Source organism: Amblyraja radiata, chromosome 37 (assembly GCF_010909765.2).
Source record: "Amblyraja radiata isolate CabotCenter1 chromosome 37, sAmbRad1.1.pri, whole genome shotgun sequence".
Classification (NCBI taxonomy): domain Eukaryota; kingdom Metazoa; phylum Chordata; class Chondrichthyes; order Rajiformes; family Rajidae; genus Amblyraja; species Amblyraja radiata.
In genome coordinates this window covers 19656811-19675969 of record NC_045992.1, presented here as the reverse complement: position 1 = coordinate 19675969, position 19159 = coordinate 19656811, and positions in this window count along the sequence as shown.

Genomic DNA, 19159 nt, shown 5'->3' with positions numbered 1-19159 from the left:
GTTTCTCAATCCTCTGGCTTCCCACTCATCATTGCTATGTTATATTTCTCTTTTATTTTTACACTGTCCCTGACTTCCCTTGTCAGCTATGGTCGCCCCTTAAGGGCCTGTCCCACCAGCCTGCGGCGAGCGCAACCTAACGTGGTCGCTTTAGCCGTACGGCCTCGCGGGGCCGGTCCCACTTCGATCGCCGGAGCCGTATGGAGTTGTGCGGGGCTGTTCCAGACATCGCGCGGGGCTCAGAAAAACTGACACTGTCCAAAAATCCCGCGCGGCAACGGCCTTTCGGCCTGCAGCCGCTTTGAGGCCGTACGCAGCGCCTCGACGGGCGTACGCAGCGTCTGGACGCCGTACGCAGCGTCTTGACGGCATACGCCTAGCGGTGGCGTTACGCTATGACGTCACTGCCCGGCGTGCCGTTGCGTGATGACGTAACCACCCAACGCCGTGCGATGTCCAAATTCAGTCGGCCCGCCTCCTGCCCAGCTGATTGGTGAGTATGATGTCGGGACCAGCTGCATACGGCTCCGCGGTTGGAAATGGGACCGGCCCCACATGGCCGTACACCTCAAGCCACCACGTTTGGTCGCACTCGCCGCATGCAGTCGCATGCTGGTGGGACAGGCCCTTTACTCCCTTGGAATCTTTCTTCCTCTTTGGAATTAACTGGTCCCGCACCTTCTGTATTAGTCCCAAAAATAACTGCCATTGTTGTTCCACTGTCATCCCTGCTCGGGTATCTTTCCAGTCAACTTTGTCCAGCTCCTCCCTCACAGCTCCATAGTCCCCTTTGTTCAATTGTAACACTGACACTTCCGATATTCCCTTCTCCCTCTCAAATTGTAGATTTAAACTTATCATATTATGGTCACTACCTCGAGTTTCCTTATCAAATCCAGTTCATTATACAGTGCGAAACAGGCCAACCTGCGATCCCCGCATACTAACACTATCCTACACACACAAGGGACAATTAACATTTATACCAAGCCAATTAGCATGCAAACCTGTACGTCTCTAGAGTGTGGGAGGAAACCAAAACCTCCCGGAGTAAACCCACGCAGGTCACAGGGAGAACGTACTAACTCCACATTGTCAGAAACAATTACAATACCAGAGAATACTTCACATATCACTGTACCTTAATTGGTACGCGTGACAATAAAAGACCTTGAAACCTTTGAACCACGAGCATGAAAATTCTACATTCTTCCCAAAATACATAAACACCCGGACAGGTGGGCAGAACCTGGGGAAATACGTCCAGGAAGGCCCATTGTGTCTGACTGTGGTAGTGAATTCTATCGGGTAGCAGAATACATCGACTCCTTTCTTAATCCACTGGCAGAGCAACACCTCCACTTCAGACCACGTCACACTCCCTGACTGTGCCACCTGATGCCGTACTTACATGGACATCGACGGCCCGTCCACAAACAGAACAGGCAGGAACATACAACAGTTAAACATATCTCAGAGAAAAATGCCGACCCCGAAAAACTAGACAAACTAGCTCCTAAAGTATTTTTACAGACCAACATTGTTGCGCACCACATCCACTGTCCAAAACACACTTTCAGTGATATTTAAAGTCACGTAGAAACTAGGAACTGCAGTCTATGCAATTAAACATCAACGTAAACAGTGCCACACTTCATACTCTTCAACACACTTCATAACAGGCAGAAGCCTAAGAATTCACGGACAGCGCGCCAGAGTAATATTCAAGGGGAAAATCAATATAGACCTGTCAGCAAACACATCCCGCAGCACCAGACATATAACATATAACACTTACAGCACGGAAACAGGCCATCTCGGCCCTACAAGTCCGTGCCGAACAACTTTTTTCCCTTAGTCCCACCTGCCTGCACTCATACCATAACCCTCCATTCCCTTCTCATCCATATGCCTATCCAATTTATTTTTAAATGATACCAACGAACCTGCCGCCACGACTTCCACTGGAAGCTCATTCCACACCGCTACCACTCTCTGAGTAAAGAAGTTTCCCCTCATGTTACCCCTAAACTTCTGTCCCTTAATTCTGAAGTCATGTCCTCTTGTTTGAATCTTCCCTATTCTCAAAGGGAAAAGCTTGATCACGTCAACTCTGTCTATCCCTCTCACCATTTTAAAGACCTCTATCAAGTCCCCCCTTAACCTTCTGCGCTCCAGAGAATAAAGACCTAACTTATTCAACCTATCTCTGTAACTTAGTTGTTGAAACCCAGGCAACATTCTAGTAAATCTCCTCTGTACTCTCTCTATTTTGTTGACATCCTTCCTATAATTGGGCGACCAAAATTGCACACCATACTCCAGATTTGGTCAAAGTCTCTCGAGATCTTGGGCTTGGAAACTGACACGGACAGGCCACCCCTTCAGAGGAAGAGAGGGAGAGGAAGCAGACTGAAGCATTGCGAATGGATGGGCAGCATCTCGAGGTGACCCTAAATTACAATGCAGTACTTTGACAGGATGATCTACATTCTCCAGTGAAAACCTATTTTTTGGACCGCTAGCCTAGTTATAAGCAGGTGTGTAGGAAGCAGGGGCGGAAAACCCGGGGGGGGGGGGGGTTAGAGGGGGACACGTCCCCCCCATGTTTTGAGAGGTGGGGGACATCCCCCCCAAGTTTTTGTGATCCGTATTTTAAAATCTCTGCTCTCCGCGACAGTGGGGGTGGGGCTTCTGATCGAGGGCACCGATTGGACGAGAGACATCGGTCAACAGGTAATGGGGGCGGGACATGACGATTCAGCGCAATGATGGGAGGAGGGTGGAGTGGGGGTGCGACTGAAGATAGAGTGCGGTGATTAGAGGAGGGAGACGTGGCACAGGCCTGCGCCTAATCCGCAGCCACGATCCATCCCGGCCGAGTCTCCGGCGCTGTCCCGAGTGCCACCCTGCCTCCACCACATTCACTGGAAGCTCATTCCACACAGCTACCACTCTCTGAGTAAAGAAGTTCCCCCCCTCATGTTGCCCGTAAACTTTTGTCCCTTAATTCTCAAATCATGTCCTCTTGTTTGAATCTTCCCTACTCTCAATGGTAGCTTATCCATTGAGAGTAGGGAAGTTTCAAACAAGCTGGTACTGAATACCAAGAGAAGGAATGTATCCAATGCCCACGACATGACCTCTTAGAGCAGCTCACAGTCGAGCCCCCTAGGGAAAAGGCAATACTGGATTTAGTGATGTGCAATGAACCAGATTTGATTATGGAAGCTTCCAGTAAGAAAATACCCGCGAACGGAAGCGCGAAAGATTTTTCTTCATCAGCTAGCAGCCCGATAAAATCCCTCTCCGACAATCAATACAAACCTGCATTTTAATCCCACCCCCCACCCCAAAAGCCTCCGGAATCGCCCGCACAGGGAGTGGCAGACCTACAGTGCCGCTGATGGTAGGTTGTGGAACATCGCTAGTTAATTGGCCTCTATAAATTGTTCGTGTGTGCAGGGAGTGGATGAGAAAGTGGGATAATACAGAACTAGTGTGAACGGGTGATAGATGGTCAGCGTGGACACGTTGGGCCGAAAGGGCTGTTTCTAATCTGTATCTCTAAACTAAAATAATTAGCACAAACAAACAGACACCCACATCCTCTTGCGCATCACCAGCCACCGTCCAAAACATACATTCAGAGGGACAGTAAAGACACAACTGATTTACTTTTAATTACAATTAAAGAATTACTTTCACCACATTTGCACCACAGGTCTTCAACCAGTCCATCACCATCTCTTCACTGCACTTACACAGAGGGTGACTCTGGAAGGAAGTTGAAACAAATTAAATCGGACATGAAGAGAATACAAAAACGTAACCATCGAACTGCAGATGCTGGTTTATACCAAAGATAGACATAAAGCGCTGGAAGCATCTCTGGAGAAAATGAATCGGTAACGTTTCAGGTCAGGATCATTCTGGGAACCATCATTAATCGATTGCAAATCAGGATGGAGTAAAGCAATAAAATTGCAGATTCTGGAAATCTGGCAAATCCAATACTGTGAAATAGCTATTTGCCTGAGATCCGATCCACACCATTGCATTCCACAACTTACACCCACGCCCAGCCTTGGCTGTCTTACCTCACAGGATATATGTGCTAAGTCATAGAGTGATGGTGTAGAAAAAGGCCCTTTGGCCCAACTTACCCACAACGGCCAACATGTCCCGACTACACGTCCCATCTGCCTGCATTTGGTCCATATCCCTCCAAACTTGTCCTATCCATGTACCTGTCTAGCCGTTTCTTAAATGTTGGGAGTCACTGTCTCAGCTAACCCCTCTGGCAGCTTTTTCCATACACCCACCACCCTTTGTGTGAAAAAGTTTCCCTTAAATTCCTATTAAATCATTTCCCATTCACCTAAAACCTATGGGATTAAGAAATAATCATCTTAATCTGGCAAATTTGCAAACAGGTTGTTTAAAGAATTAGTGAACATCATACTCAGCTATTTTCCCCATCGTTAGGAAATGGATTTCCACCTTCTCCGCCTGTGGCATTCCTGAAACGGCTATGAATTGCTGTGTCTAGTTCCAGTTTTTCATTCTTTGCTGGGACAACATGCTGGAGGGACTCTGCTCGACAGACAGTGAGACACTGCATCTTATCTGTTGCTCGCTCCCTGCCTCTGTCCTGCTTTCTCGGAGCTATCTGCTTATGGCGAGCAGTTGTGGTCACCGTGAGTGGAGGGGAAGGGGAGAGTGTTGAGGGGGAGAGGAAGAGGCAGTTCTGGTCATTGTTTTGAGGATGGAGGGAGGGGGAGATTGGCGAGGGTGTGGGGGGGGGGAGCAGTTGTCGTCACTCCGTGACAGGAACCACACGGCTGGTTAGCAAGCAGAGTTGTGAAAGTGTAGTGAGGGGGGGGGGGGAGCATAGTTCTTGGTCACTCTACTGTGTAGTAGAGGGGAGAGGAGGAGGGGATGAGGGACGGGAAGTGGGTGTGAGGTGAGGGGGGTAACTGTGGGCAGCCCGGGTACAGGGGCCGTTCCGGCGGGAAACGAAACGTCCGTCGACGACCCGCTCCCGCGTCGCCCAAACATCGCGAGAAGTGACGTCGTGTCTCGTGGGAATGGCGCCGGTTAAAGCAAAGATCTTTGGGTTAAAGTGTGAAGCCGGACTGGCCCCCGTCACGTGCCGGGGGGCAGCTCGGCGGTTGGGGGGGGGAGGGTTTCGCCAGCAGTTTAGTCCAAATATACTAGAGGAGGTTCCTCTATAATCTTTGGTTTAGTCGACCTTCAATTTTCCTGCATCTGCAGTTCTTTCTTAAACAGTTGTTTGTAGCCCAGAATGTTAATCCCAATCCTCAATACCAGTTTTTATTGCATCACAGGTTGTAAGTTTATGTTGGAGCAGCAGCCATTGATTCCAAAAAAGAACCAAAATTCACAAATTTTGTGCTCACGTACATTGTAAACTATAATCATTTTGGAATTTAAAGGACAGCTTTGGTAACAGGCAGGGTGTCTACTGAGACAATTGGGTGTGTATTGACCCACAACGAACCCAAAACCTTCAGCTGAAGATATTTCACACTGCTGTAATAGTGAAGAAAGAATATCCAGACCAGACTGATTTGTCACTTGGCACATCAAGAATGGTCATGGGGATAGAAACAAAATACTGGAGTAACTCAGCAGGTCAGGCAGCAACTCTGGAGGAAAGGAATAGGTGATGTCTCCGGTCAGAACCCTGAGGGTATCCTTGGTATAAACCAGCATCTGCAGTTCCTTCCGACACACGTGGCCATGGGGATATTTGTATGCCTGTCAATAATTGGAGTATTTGTGTACTCTGAGCAACCATCTGTGTACTCTGAGTCAGCCCTCACAACAGTAATGTTGTAAGAAGGAACTGCAGATGCTGTTTTAAAGGATCGACACAAGAAGCTGGAGTAACTCAGCTGGACAGGCAGCATCTCTGTAGGGAAGGAAAGGGTGGAGTTTCAGATCGAGATCCTTCATCAGACTGGGAAGTTTTTAGACGTGCTCTTGCATCACTGTCCCAGGAAAGGATTTTGAATAATCAGAGGTTGCTTTGCAGCTACAGTATGTCCCCATTGTGATTCTGCAAAGTTTACTTGTCTGCACTCAAAAAGTTAAATCTCAGTAGATCATTTTAGCACTTGAAACGATAATTCATTGTTTGTGTACAAAAGAACTGCAGATGCTGGTTTAATCGAAGGGAGACACAAAATGCTGGAGTAACTCAGCGGGTCAGGAAGCATCTCTGGAGAGAGGCAATAGGTGACATTTCAGGTCGAGACCCTTCTTTAGACTGATGTCAGGGGAGGGGGCGGGACAAAGAGAGAATGTATTCGGAGACAGTAAGACTGGTGGGAGAACTGGGAAGGGAGAGGGGATGGAGAGGGAAAGCAAGGCTATCTAAAGTTAGAGAAGTCAATGTTCATACTGTTGGGGTGTAAACTACTCAAGCGAAATATGAGGTGCTGTTCCTCCAATTTGCGCTGGGCCTCACTCTGACAATGGTAGAGGCCCAGGACTGAAGTCAAGTCAAGTCACATTTATTTATATAGCACATCTCTCACTTTCCCCTTTATCTCTCACTTTCCCCTTTATATAGGGTTTTACGCACTTTCTTTTTTTATTTCTAGAGAAGTATATGTTTTATAGATTATGTGTCTTTCTGTGTGTCTTTTTAATTTGACTTGACTTGACTCTCTGAACAACTGCACAAGAGTTCCTATGTGTGTAAGCACAAATGGCAAATAAAGTTTTTGACCTTTGACATTTAAAAAACAACTCTAGTTGGCCAAAGTGCTTTACATTTGTCATAAGAATAGTATAAACAAACAAACTACATACATATAACCCTCGCTCAGTGGACGTCAGGAAAGGCTTGGGAGTATAGATAAGATTTTAGTCTTGACTTAAAGGAGTCGATGGAGATGGCAGTTCTGATGGGAAAGGGGATGCTGTTCCACAGTCTAGGAGCTGCAACCGCAAAGGTGCGGTCGCCCCTAAGCTTATGCCTAGACCGCGGGATATTCAGCAGCCCCAAGTTGGCCGATCTGAGGGACCTGGAGGTGGAGTGGTGGGTGAGAAGACTTTTAATGTAGAATGGGGGCAAGCCCATTGAGGGCTTTGTAGACATAGAGGAGGGACTTGAAAGGTCAGATTGGGAATGGAAGACTGTTTGGATCCTTGGATGGAGTCGAGGGGGGAGGTAAAGGGACAGGAGTTGCATCTGTGGAGATTCTCTGAAACAGATGTCTACCAATTCAACCATTCAGCATTAAATTAGTTTCACACAGATTGTGACCACTTATAAATCAGAGCAGTGGTCAAGTATGAAGATTGGGGTAAATTGATCAAAGATTTTAAACTCCTGGGATGTGGCCACTGACATTTGTCCAAAGCCCATCGGCCTCACGTTGCTACAGGGACTGTTTGAGAGCGGCTGCATTCTGTGCAGCATCAAGCCCACACTCAGAGCGTATCTGTGTCTGCACTTCCATCACTGGCTTGAACCTCACACCTTACACAGTGAGAGGAGCCACAACTCCGTCCCTCTGAAGCAAGCGTGAGGGACGGGTTTTGCTGCCCAAACACTTGTCCAGAGGCACTGGTGCAACATTCCAGCTGAGGCAGCAGCAGCCTCGCAGACAGTGTGTGTGAGATGCAGCGAGCCAGGTGCGGAGAGTGCAGGCTCCCTCCCCCCCCACCGCCAAGCTTCTCCCCCGGCACATGACGGGGGCCAGTCCGGCTTATGTGTGTGTATATGTGTGTGTATGTATATATGTGTGTGTATATATGTGTGTGTATGTACGTGTATATATGTGTGTGTATGTATATGTGTGTATATATGTGTGTATGTATATGTGTGTATATATGTGTGTCTGTGTATATGTGTGTGTATGTGTATAGGTGTGTGTGTATGTGTATGTATATGTATGTTTATGTATATGTATGTGAATATGTATGTATGTGTATATGTATGTTTATGTGTATGTGTATATGTGTATGTATGTATATGTGTATGTGTGTATGTATGTGTATGTATGTATATGTGTGTATGTATATATATTGAAATATTGAAAGAAAAAGGTTGCTAAACAAATTAGAGGAAATCTGAAGAAAGAAACGAGATAAATATGTCAAGTCACTTTAAACAAGAAACATTGAGAAATATATATTGGCAAATAATAAAATCTCCTGATTTTGTCCAACTAACAGCTGACAATTATCCCATTCATTAGCTTGCATCTGAGTAAAATTTATTTCCAAACGCATTTAGAGTTTACGATTATTTAAATGGTAAATGGAGCTTCAGAAGCGTTTTCATTTTGCATGTTAAAACCCACCTGAGAACAATGGGCAATTTTGCAATTTTACTGAAGGATTTCTAACTTTTAATACTTTTCATCTAACAAATAAATAAAGATAACAAAGCCAATAATGCCTTACTTTTGATGAAATGCAGCGAGCAAACGCGATAAACTATCGGCAGTTTTCGATGTTTTTAACGGGTGTGAAAGTGCGTGTTTTCCCATTCACTAAATGTTGCCCGTTTTGTGGGTAAGTTGGGCCAAAGGGCCTGTTTCCACACTATCACTCTATGACTCAGCACACATAACCTGTGGGATAAGACAGCAATGGCCGGACCTGGGTGTAAGTTGTGGAATGCAATTAGGCTGTGGGCCGAGGAGTTTTATTCCAGTAATTCGTGACCCAAGTCACAGAACTACATGAAATTTACACATATTGTGTAAAGTAATTATATAAATCATCCCTGAAACTCGTCTTGAACAAGACTTGAACATTTTTATTAAATTAGAGAAAAAACGGTAAAATTTCAGGTATTTTTAGTCCAATCAAAGCACGTTTAACATTCAGTTACACAAAAATGCCGGAGAAACTCAGCGGTTGCAGCAGCATCTATGGAGCGAAGGAAATGGGTAACGATTCGGGCCGAAACCCTTCTTCAGACCGATAGGGGGTGGCGGGGAGAAGGAAGGAAAAAGTGAGGAGGAGGAGCCTGGGGGCTGGGGGATGGGTGGAGACAGCTCGAGGGCTAAGGAACGGGAGGAGACAGCAAGGGCTAACAAAATTGGGAGAATTCAATGTTCATGCCTACCGGATGCAGGCTCCCCAAGCGGAATATGAGGTGATGTTCCTCCAATTTCCGGTGTTGCTCACTCTGACAATGGAGGAGACCCAGGACAGAGAGGTCGGAATGGGAGGGGGAGTTGAAGTGCTGAGCCACCGGGAGGTCAGGTACGTTCTTGCGGAGGAAGCGGAGGTGTTCGGCGAAACGATTGCCCCAACCTCCGCTCAGGATGAGGCGTTCCACACCAGGACATCTGAAATGTCCTCATTCTTCAGGGAACGGGGATTCCCTTCCTCCACCATAGATGAGGCTCGCACCAGGGTCTCTTCCATACCCCGCAACACTGCTCTCCCCATCCCCGCACTCGCAACACGGGCAGAGTCCCCCTAGTCCTCACCTTTCACCCCACCAGCCGTCACATACAACAAATAATCCTACGTCATTTTCGCCACCTCCAACGTGACCCCACCACTCGCCACATTTTCCCATCTCCCCCAATGTCTGCCTTCCGCAAAGACCGCTCCCACCGCAACTCCCTTGTCAATTCTTCCCTTCCCTTACGTACCACCCCCTCCCCGGGCACTTTCCGTTGCAACCGCAAGAAATGCAATACCTGTCCCTTTACCTCCCCCCTCGACTCCATTCAAGGACCCAAGCAGTCATTCCAGGTGCGACAGAGGTTCACCTGTATCTCCTCCAACCTCAACTATTGCACCCGCTGGTCTAGATGTCAGCTGATCTACATCGGTGAGACTAGGCGGAGGTTGGGCGATCGTTTCGCCGAACACCTCCGCTCGGTCCGCAAGAACCTACCTGACCTCCCGGTGGCTCAGCACTTCAACTTCCCCTCCCATTCCCAATCCGACCTCTGTCCTGGGTCTCCTCCATTGCCAGAGTGAGCCAACGGAAATTGGAGGAACAGCACCTCATATTCCACTTGGGGAGCCTGCATCCGGCGGGCATAAGCATTGAATTCTCCCAATTTTGTTAGCCCTTGCTGTCTCCTCCCCTTCCTTAGCACTCCAGCTGTCTCCTCCCATCCCCCAGCCCCCGGGCTCCTCCTCCTCCCTTTTTCCTTCCTTCTCCCCGCCACCCCCTATCAGTCTGAAGAAGGGTTTCAGCCCGAAAAGTTACCCATTTCCTTCGCTCCATAGATGCTCCTGCACCCGCTGAGTTTCTCCAGCATTTTTGCGTACCTTCGATTTTCCAGCATCTGCAGTTCCTTCTTGAACACTTTAACATTGAGTTCAGATTCAGATTCAGATTCAAATTCAATTTTAATTGTCATTGTCAGTGTACAGTACAGAGACAACGAAATGCATTTAGCATCTCCCTGGAAGAGCGACAGAGTTGTCTGCCAGTTGGCCAATCACGCGCTTTGTTTCAGGCTAGCACACATCATAGCTGAGAGGGCTTCACTGATGCCTGTTTTACTGGAGATTCCAATGAAGGTTCTTTGTTGTGGAAACTTGCAGCAGGGTAATTGAATTTAGTGAGAAAAGCATTAAGAAGTCTGAAAAATGTGCAGCTAAGTGGATAGAAGTGGAAGAAAGTCTTGAAAGCAAAGTCCCTGCTGAGGTGCTGCAACACAAAATTTTGAAACTTTGTGAATCAATTCAAACTGAAAGGTAAGATCTAAAGTCTGAATTTATGAAAATTAATCTGTATGGACTTTAATTAATTTAATTGCACCCTTTATAATGTGAAAAAATGAGATTTGGAGGCTGTACATTCACTCATTCATTCAGTCATTCATTCCTTCATGCCTTCATACCCTCACTCACTCACTCACTCACTCACTCACTCACTCACTCACTCACTCACTCACTCACTCACTCACTCACTCACTCACTCACTCACTCACTCACTCACTCATTCATTCATTCATTCACTCATGAAGTTGAGGGCCTAAACTATATGTGTCAATAACAAGGTAAATTAAACATTTTCACTAATGCCAGCTTGTTGTTGAGTAATAAGTCTTAATCATCTAATCTCGGAGCTGCCTGCGATAACTTACCGGGAAAAAAGGTGCTCCGATCGCGGGGCCTATGTATTTAACATAGTGAAGCCGCGGGCTCAATTAAAAAGCGGCCGATTCGCGAACACAAAGCCGCGGAATTTCTCCGTGGGCGGGGGGGGGGGGGGGGTGTACATAGCGGCCGTTTCCAGGAAAACGGAGGAATATATCTATCTGTAATATGTATAGGTATTATAATGTATTGTATTATTATACCTATATTATTATACCTATATTACTATCTGGAATATATATATTACTATCTGGAATATATATAGTTATAATAATATATTATATGATTATATTATTATATTATTATATATATATTATTATACGTATATTACTATCTGGAATAATAATAGGTACAATAATATATAGTTTAAATGGACTACAACACGGAAATAGGCTGCCCATCGTGTAATATGGGCATTGGCCACTAGATGGCGTTTACTTTCCCGATCTCATTTTCTAATTAGTTTAATTAGTTAATGTGCAACTTTTGGAAATGACTAGTTATGACTTCCTTCTCAATTATATTTCATCTAAATTTCATGTAGTTTGGTGACTTGGGTCACGAAAACTGATTTCTAGACACATTTTTGATGCTCGGCCCACTGCCTAAATGGTGTGGATAGCATCTCAGGCAAATAGATATTTCACAGTTTTGGATTGGCCAGATTTCCAGAATCTGCAATTATTTTGCTTTACTCCATCCTGATTTGCAATCAATTAATGATGGTTCGCAGAATGATCCTGACCTGAAACGTTACCCATCCTTTTTCTTCAGAGATGCTTTCTGACCTGAGTTACTCCAGCGCTTTGTGTCTATCTTTGGTATAAACCAGCATCTGCCATTCCTTGTTTCTACTAATGATGGTTACGTTTTTTTATTCTCTTCATGTCCGATTTAATTTGTTTCAACTTCCTTCCAGAGTCACCCTCTGTTTAAGTGCAGTGAAGAGATGGTGATGGATTGGTTGAAGACCTGTGGTGTAAATGTGGTAGAAGTGAATCAGTTGTGTCTTTACTGTCCCTCTGAATGTATGTTTTGGAGGGTGGCTGGTGGTGCCAAGAGGTTGTGGGTGTCTGTTTATTTGTGGTCATTATTTTAGTTCAGTGATACAGATTAGAAACAGCCCTTTTGGCCCAACGTGTCCACGCTGACCATCTATCACCCGTTCACACTGGTTCTGAGGATGGTGAAGACATGATAAGGGTGGGGGTTTGGGTCAGAGGAGGGCAGGGGAATGTACAGAGGTAGAGGCAAGGTGCTGTGAATGATGGTGAGGGTTCAGTGAAGAGAGGGGGGCATGAGTAGTGTATGGGTGTGAGGTGGTTGGAGTAACCTGGTGAAAAGAAGGGGATGGGGAAGACCCAGTGGAATCATTACTGAGGTGCCCTGTGGGGGGGGGGGGGTGGGGGGAGGGGGGGCAGCAGTAGGACCCATGAGAGTCTGACCATTTGGTGTGTTTGAGTCTGCAGCATATAAGCTGTGGGCCTGGTGCTGAGCCTGGAATTCAGGTGAGGCGACGGCTCTGGTCCGTTGATCGGCGGTGGAGAGGCGAGGGTTGGCGGAGTCACTGGTGGAGGCCCGTGGGGGGCTGGAGATGGGATGGGATCAGGAGAGTGCTGGAGCCCATAGGTAACAAGTCTATCAGGGATGTTGGAATGAGTCATGAGTAGCTGGGAGTGAAATGATGGAGGCTGTGGGTATGGGGCTGGGGTCTGAAGTGAGCTGAAGCTTGGGGAAGGGGTAGGTCTGTTCTCGGATGTCAGGGTTTGTCTCGGGAAGGCAATGTTTGAGCTGTGTGTGTCGGGGAAGGGAGAGTTGATGAAATCAGCACCTGGACTGAAGAAGCTTCACCTATTCCTTTTCTGCAAAGATGCTGCCTGACCCGCTGAATTACTCCAACTTTTTGTGTTTATCTTCGTCTTAAACCAGCATCTACAGTTCCTTACTACATACCTGGTTGTAAATGTAGGCTTGTGCCCAGAAAATAGGTTTTCACTGGAGATTGTAGATCATCCTGTCAAAGTTTTGCATTATAATTTAGGGTCACCTCAAGATCCTGCCCATACGTTCGCAATGCTTCAGTCTGGTTCCTCTTCCTCTGAAGGGGTGATCTGTCCGTGTTTGTTTCCAAGCCCAAGATCACGAGAGACTGGATCTGGTGCTGCTGGATGTGTTTGCTGACAGGTGTGTATTGATTTTTCCCTGGAACATTACTCTGGCATCCTGTCCGTGTATTCTTAGGCTTCTACCTGTTATGAAGTGTGGTGAAGAGTATGAAGTGTGGCACTGTTTACGTTGATGTTTAATTGCATAGACTGCAGTTCCTAGTTTCTACGTGACTTTAAATATCACTGAAAGTGTGGTTTGGACAGTGGCCTGTGGTGCACAACAATGTTGGTCTGTAAAAAGACTTTGGGAGCTAGTTTGTGGCCACCATTTTCTAACGCGAAGTTGAAACCAGTGGTGTCCAGAAAGTCAATATTTTTGTTTGTTTGTGGTGGTTTTAACCTTGGTGGTGTGTGTGAAAGATGCGAATGAATTCCTCTGACTCTGTTTCTGAATGTGACATTCCCAAATGTCATCCAGTTCTCTGTGAAAAGACATTGATCATCTGGGCCACTTCTAGACAAAAGCCTTGTCTAGTCTTTCAGAGTCAGCATTTTTCTCTGAGATATGTTTAACTATTGTATGTTCCTGTCTGTTCTGTTTGTTGACGGGCCTTCGATGTCCATGTAAGTGTACGGCATCAGGTGGCACAGTTAGGGAGTGTGACGTGGTCTGAAGTGGATGTGCTGCTCTGCCAGTGGATTAAGAAAGGAGTTGATATATTCTGCTACCCGATAGGATTCACTACCACAGTCAGACACATTGGGCCTTCCTGGACGTATTTCCCCAGGTTCTTTTATTTTTTTAATTTAAATTTTTATTAGAAGTACAATAAATTACAGTAATACACATCACATGTATCTTATTACATTTGTTGTACCACTTCATTTTTTTGAGCTTTGAGAAAGATAGAAAAAAAGAAGTAAGAAAAGTGAAAAAGAGTCGTGAAGGTGCAGGAAAGTGTTGGGAAAAGAAAGCCCCTTAGAAAAGAAGTTAGAGAAGGAAGTAAAGAAAGGAAATAGACCCTAGAAAAGAAAGGGGAAAAAAAGAGAAGCAATCGCTCTATTATAACACAAAACTCCGGAAAAAGGATACACCAACCGTATTTTATTACCCCCGTTACCAGATCCTGGCACCATTTATTATTTAATTTACTATTGCACCTTATGCTTGTAGTAGTTCCATAAATGCAGACCACGTCTTTTGGAAGTGGTCTGCTTTGCCTGCTAGGAGGAGTCTCATCTCTTCCAGGTGTAATGTTTCGAACACGTTTGAAATCCACATTTTTATTGTTGGTATAGGAGCATTTTTCCAGAATTTGAGTATAAGCTTTTTTCCCATTATTAGCCCGTAATTAAGTAGGTTCTTTTGGAACTCGTTTAGTTCGGGGCTACCTTCTGTTATTCCAAAAATAATCCATTCAGCTTTTGGTACAAGTTTTATTTTAAATAATTTTGTGAAAATTTCAAATATTTTGTTCCAGAATTTTTGGATTTTTATACAAAAAACAAAAGAGTGCGCTATGGTAGCTTCTTGAGACTGACATTTATCACAAATGGGTGAGACATTGGGGAAAAGTTTATTTATTTTGGTTTTTGAATAGTATAGTCTATGTAATGTTTTAAATTGAATTAGAGTATGTTGTAGCGTGTGTCTTGGAATAAAGCACGGAGTCGTGTTTAGAGAGAGACACCTTTTATTCTGATCCTCCCGGTTGTAGGGAAGACCAAACGAGAGAGAGATGGCACCCAAACCCCAGCCTTTAAAGCCTCCGGCTAAGGGCCGCCTCCGGACTGAACCACTCCTGTGCCGAGGGGTTCGACACTAAGGTGGCACGACCCTTGGGAGCCGCCACCGGACCCCCCCCCCCCCCAGAACCAGAGGCACGAAACGCACCGGCGGGCGAACGACCCGGCCGGCCCGTGTGCGGAAGTTAGCCGCTCGTGGGGCTTGCGGAGGCATAGGTGGAGGGACAGGACGAGGGACCGGCGGGAGGACAGGTGGAGTGACAGGCGGAGGGAGCCGTGAAGGGGGCGCCCTCGGGGCCGAGGTTGGGCAACCAGCACCGGCTGGTCAATGTCCAGGTGTGCCGGCTTCAACCGGTCGATCGACACTGCCTCCGGCCGGCCCCCCATGTCCAGGACAAAAGTCGACTGCCCGTGTTCCAGCACTCGGAACGGACCCTCGTACGGCCTCTGGAGTGGAGTCCGGTGGGCATCACGGCGCAGGAAGACGTACGGGAAGTCCCTGAGGGCTGATGGCACGTGTGGGCGAAATGTCCCATGGCGGGACGTCGGGACGGGTGCGAGCCTGCCAACTTGCTCGCGAAGGCGCTGTAGGGTGGATGAGGGCGTTCCCTGCTGCCCCGGCGCCGACGGCACGAACTCCCCGGGCACCGTGAGTGGCGACCCGTAAATGAGCTCCGCCGATGATGAGCCCAAGTCCTCTTTGGGAGCAGTCCGGATGCCCAGCATGACCCACGGCAACTCGTCCATCCAGTCCGGGCCGGAGAGTCGTGCCTTCAGTGCTGCCTTCAGCTGCCGGTGGAATCTCTCCACCAGACCGTTAGCTTGCGGGTGGTAAGCCGTGGTGTGGTGTAGCCGCACCCCCAGCAAGTGAGCCATGGCTGACCACAGCTCGGAGGTGAACTGTGGCCCCCGGTCTGAGGAGATGTGCGCCGGCACCCCGAAGCGAGCAATCCAGTGCGCGGAGAACGCACGAGCACACGTAGCCGTTGAAGTATCGGTCAACGGAATGGCCTCCGGCCACCGCGTGAAGCGGTCCACCATTGTAAGCAGGTGGGTGATGCCCCGGGACGGCGGGAGAGGCCCTACAATGTCTATGTGGAGATGGTCGAACCGCCGGTGAGGTAGACCAAACTCCTGGAGCGGCGCACGGACATGGCGCTGGATTTTTGCCGTCTGGCACGGAATGCAGGTGCGAGCCCAATGGCCAACCTGCTTGCGCAGACCGTGCCACATGAAACGAGCGGCCACTAGTGCCGTTGTCGCCCGGATTGATGGGTGAGCCAGTCCGTGGATCACCTCGAACACCCTCCGGCGCCAGGTGGCAGGGACGATGGGGCGCGGCTGACCGGACGACACATCGCACAGGATTGTCACTCCCCCAGGGCCGAGAGGGACATCCTCAAGGCGGAGGCCGGAGATGGCAGTCCGGTAGGCGGGCACCTCATCGTCCGTGAGCTGTGCCGCCGGCAGAGCAGAATAGTCCATTCCGGGCGCCACCTCGAACACGGCGTTGATAGCGGGCCGGGACAATGCGTCGGCCACCCGGTTGTCTTTCCCCTTGATGTAGCAGATAGATGTCGTGTACTCCGATATATAGGCCAATTGCCGCTGCTGTCGTGCGGACCAGGGATCGGAAACTTTCTGCAGGGCGAAAGTGAGCGGCTTATGGTCGGTGTAGGCGGTGAACGGGCGGCCCTCCAGGAAGTAACGAAAATGGCGCACAGCCAGGTACAGAGCCAGGAGCTCACGATCGAACGCGCTGTATTTGGTCTGCGCACGGTTGAGGTGCCGACTGAAGAAGGCCAGGGGCCGCCAACCTCCGCCCGTCAGCTGCTCCAGCACAGCACCAACCGCCGACTCCGAGGCGTCCACCGTGAGAGCAGTCAGGGCATCTCCCCGCGGGTGTACTAGCAGTACGGCCCGAGCAAGGGCCTCCTTCGCGCCGTCAAAAGCTGCCTCCGCCTCGTGGGTCCACTCAACGCTCTTGTGCTGCCCACCCGCCAGAAGTTGATAGCGGGCCGCGGATGGCACGAAACGATGATAAAACGCCACCATGCCGACAAATTCCTGCAGGCCACGCACCGTGCGTGGGCGGGGAAACCGGCGGATGGCGTCGACCCTGTCAGGCAGGGGAACCGCGCCTTGCGCAGTCACGCGGTGGCCGAGGAAGTCAATTTCATTCACCCCAAAACGGCACTTGTCCAGGTTGATGGCCAAACCATGCTCGCTGAGCCGCTGACAGAGCTGCCGAAGGTGAGTACAGTGTTCCTGTTGCGAGCGGCTGGCCACCAGGATGTCGTCCAGGTACACGAACACGAAATCGAGGCCGCGACAAACCCCGTCCATGAGGCGCTGAAAGGCCTGTGCTGCGTTTTTGAGGCCGAACGGCATCCGAGTAAACTCGTAAAGCCCGAATGGCGTGATGATCGCCGTCTTCGGCACGTCATCCGGGTGAACTGGGATCTGATTATAACCCCGTACCAAATCCACTTTGGAAAAAATCGTGGCCCCAGCCAAATGGGCCGTGAAGTCCTGGATGTGGGGTACGGGGTATCGATCCGCTGTTGTTGCCGCGTTCAACCATCGGTAATCCCCACATGGTCGCCAGCCCCCGCTTGACTTGGGGACCATGTGGAGTGGGGACGCCCAAGGGCTGCTTGAAGGGCGGACGATCCCCAAGGCCTCCATCGTGCGGAATTCCCGCCGTGCCAGACGCAGTTTATCTGGTGGCAGTCGCCGTGCTCGTGCATGGAGTGGTGGGCCGGTAGTCGGGATATAATGCAACACTCCGTGGCTGGGGGTTGCTGATTGAAACTGCGGAGTGAGAATGTCAGGGAACGCAGCCAAGATACGTGCAAATCGGGAGTCCACGGACGCCAGTGGCCGTCCCACCGGTTGATCCACACGCAACGTGATCGGCTCCATCGTAGTGGCGTTGATCAAACGCTGACGTCCGACGTCCACCATGAGGGAATGCGCCCGGAGGAAATCGGCCCCGAGCAATGGTTGGGAGACGTCGGCAATGGTGAAGCTCCATGAGAAATGGCAGGAGCCGAGCACGATGGGAACCATCCGCAGTCCATATGTGCGGATCGGGCTGCCGTTCGCCGCGGTGAGGACGGGCCCCCGCTTACCGGAACGAATGTCGGCCAGCGAAGGGGGCAGGACGCTGAGCTCCGCTCCTGTATCCACTAGGAAGCGGGTCCCGGAGCGCCGATCCCAGGCAAAAAGGCGATGAATTTGGCCGGCCGCCGCGGGGACTATTGGCAGCCGGCCCAGGCGTTTCCCGGGAATGTGCATGGCTGGCGGCATTGTTGTGCTGCAGCACCCCAGCGTTGATGGTAGTAGCACCAATGTCTCCTGTTGGAGTCACTTGGAGCTTGCCTGCTCCTGCTGGTGGTGCCTGCCGCTTGCTGGCGCTGGGCTGCAGGTGCAGTACCCCTCACTGCCGCTGGGGGCGATCGTACGGGCCGTCGGGCTGGAGCTGTCACTCCTTCCACAGCTACCCCGCCCCACCGGGGGAATTCGGGAGCTGCTGGGGTGACATCATCGGCGTACCTGCTGACGGCGAGCGCGTTGACGTCATCAGGGCGCGTCGACCTCAGCGCGACCCCGTCTCTGCTGACGCCCAGCGCGCTGACGTCATCAGGGCGCGCCATCCACAGGGCGTCGGCGCGCCTCCCGAGGGCCCGAAGGTCGGCAAACGAGACGTCGGTGAGCTGCAGACGAATGTAGGCCGGCAGCAGATGCAGGTATGTATACTCAAACATCAGGCACGGCGTGTGCCCGTCTAGTAGAGCCACCATCTCCTTTAGGAGGGAAGATGGCCGCCGGTCGCCTAGGCCCGCCATATGCAGGAGCCTACCTGCCCGCTCCATCCTACTCAGTCCGTAAATCTGGAGCAGGAGCTCTTTCAGGCCGAGGTATTTATTATTGTCCGGGGGGTCTGCGAGGAAGTCCGTGACCTCTTCAGCCGCATCCTGGTCGAGGGCTCCCACCAGGTAGTAGAAACGGGTGGCATCGACCGTGATGCCCCGCAGGTTGAACTGGGCCTCCGCCTGCTGGAACCAGATGAGCGGCCGGGTGGTCCAGAACTTGGGCAGTTTAACGGAGACCGCGTCCAGAGACAGGGCCAGGCCGGCCTGTGAGGAGGTAGGGCTTTCTCTGTTCTCCATCATGACGCC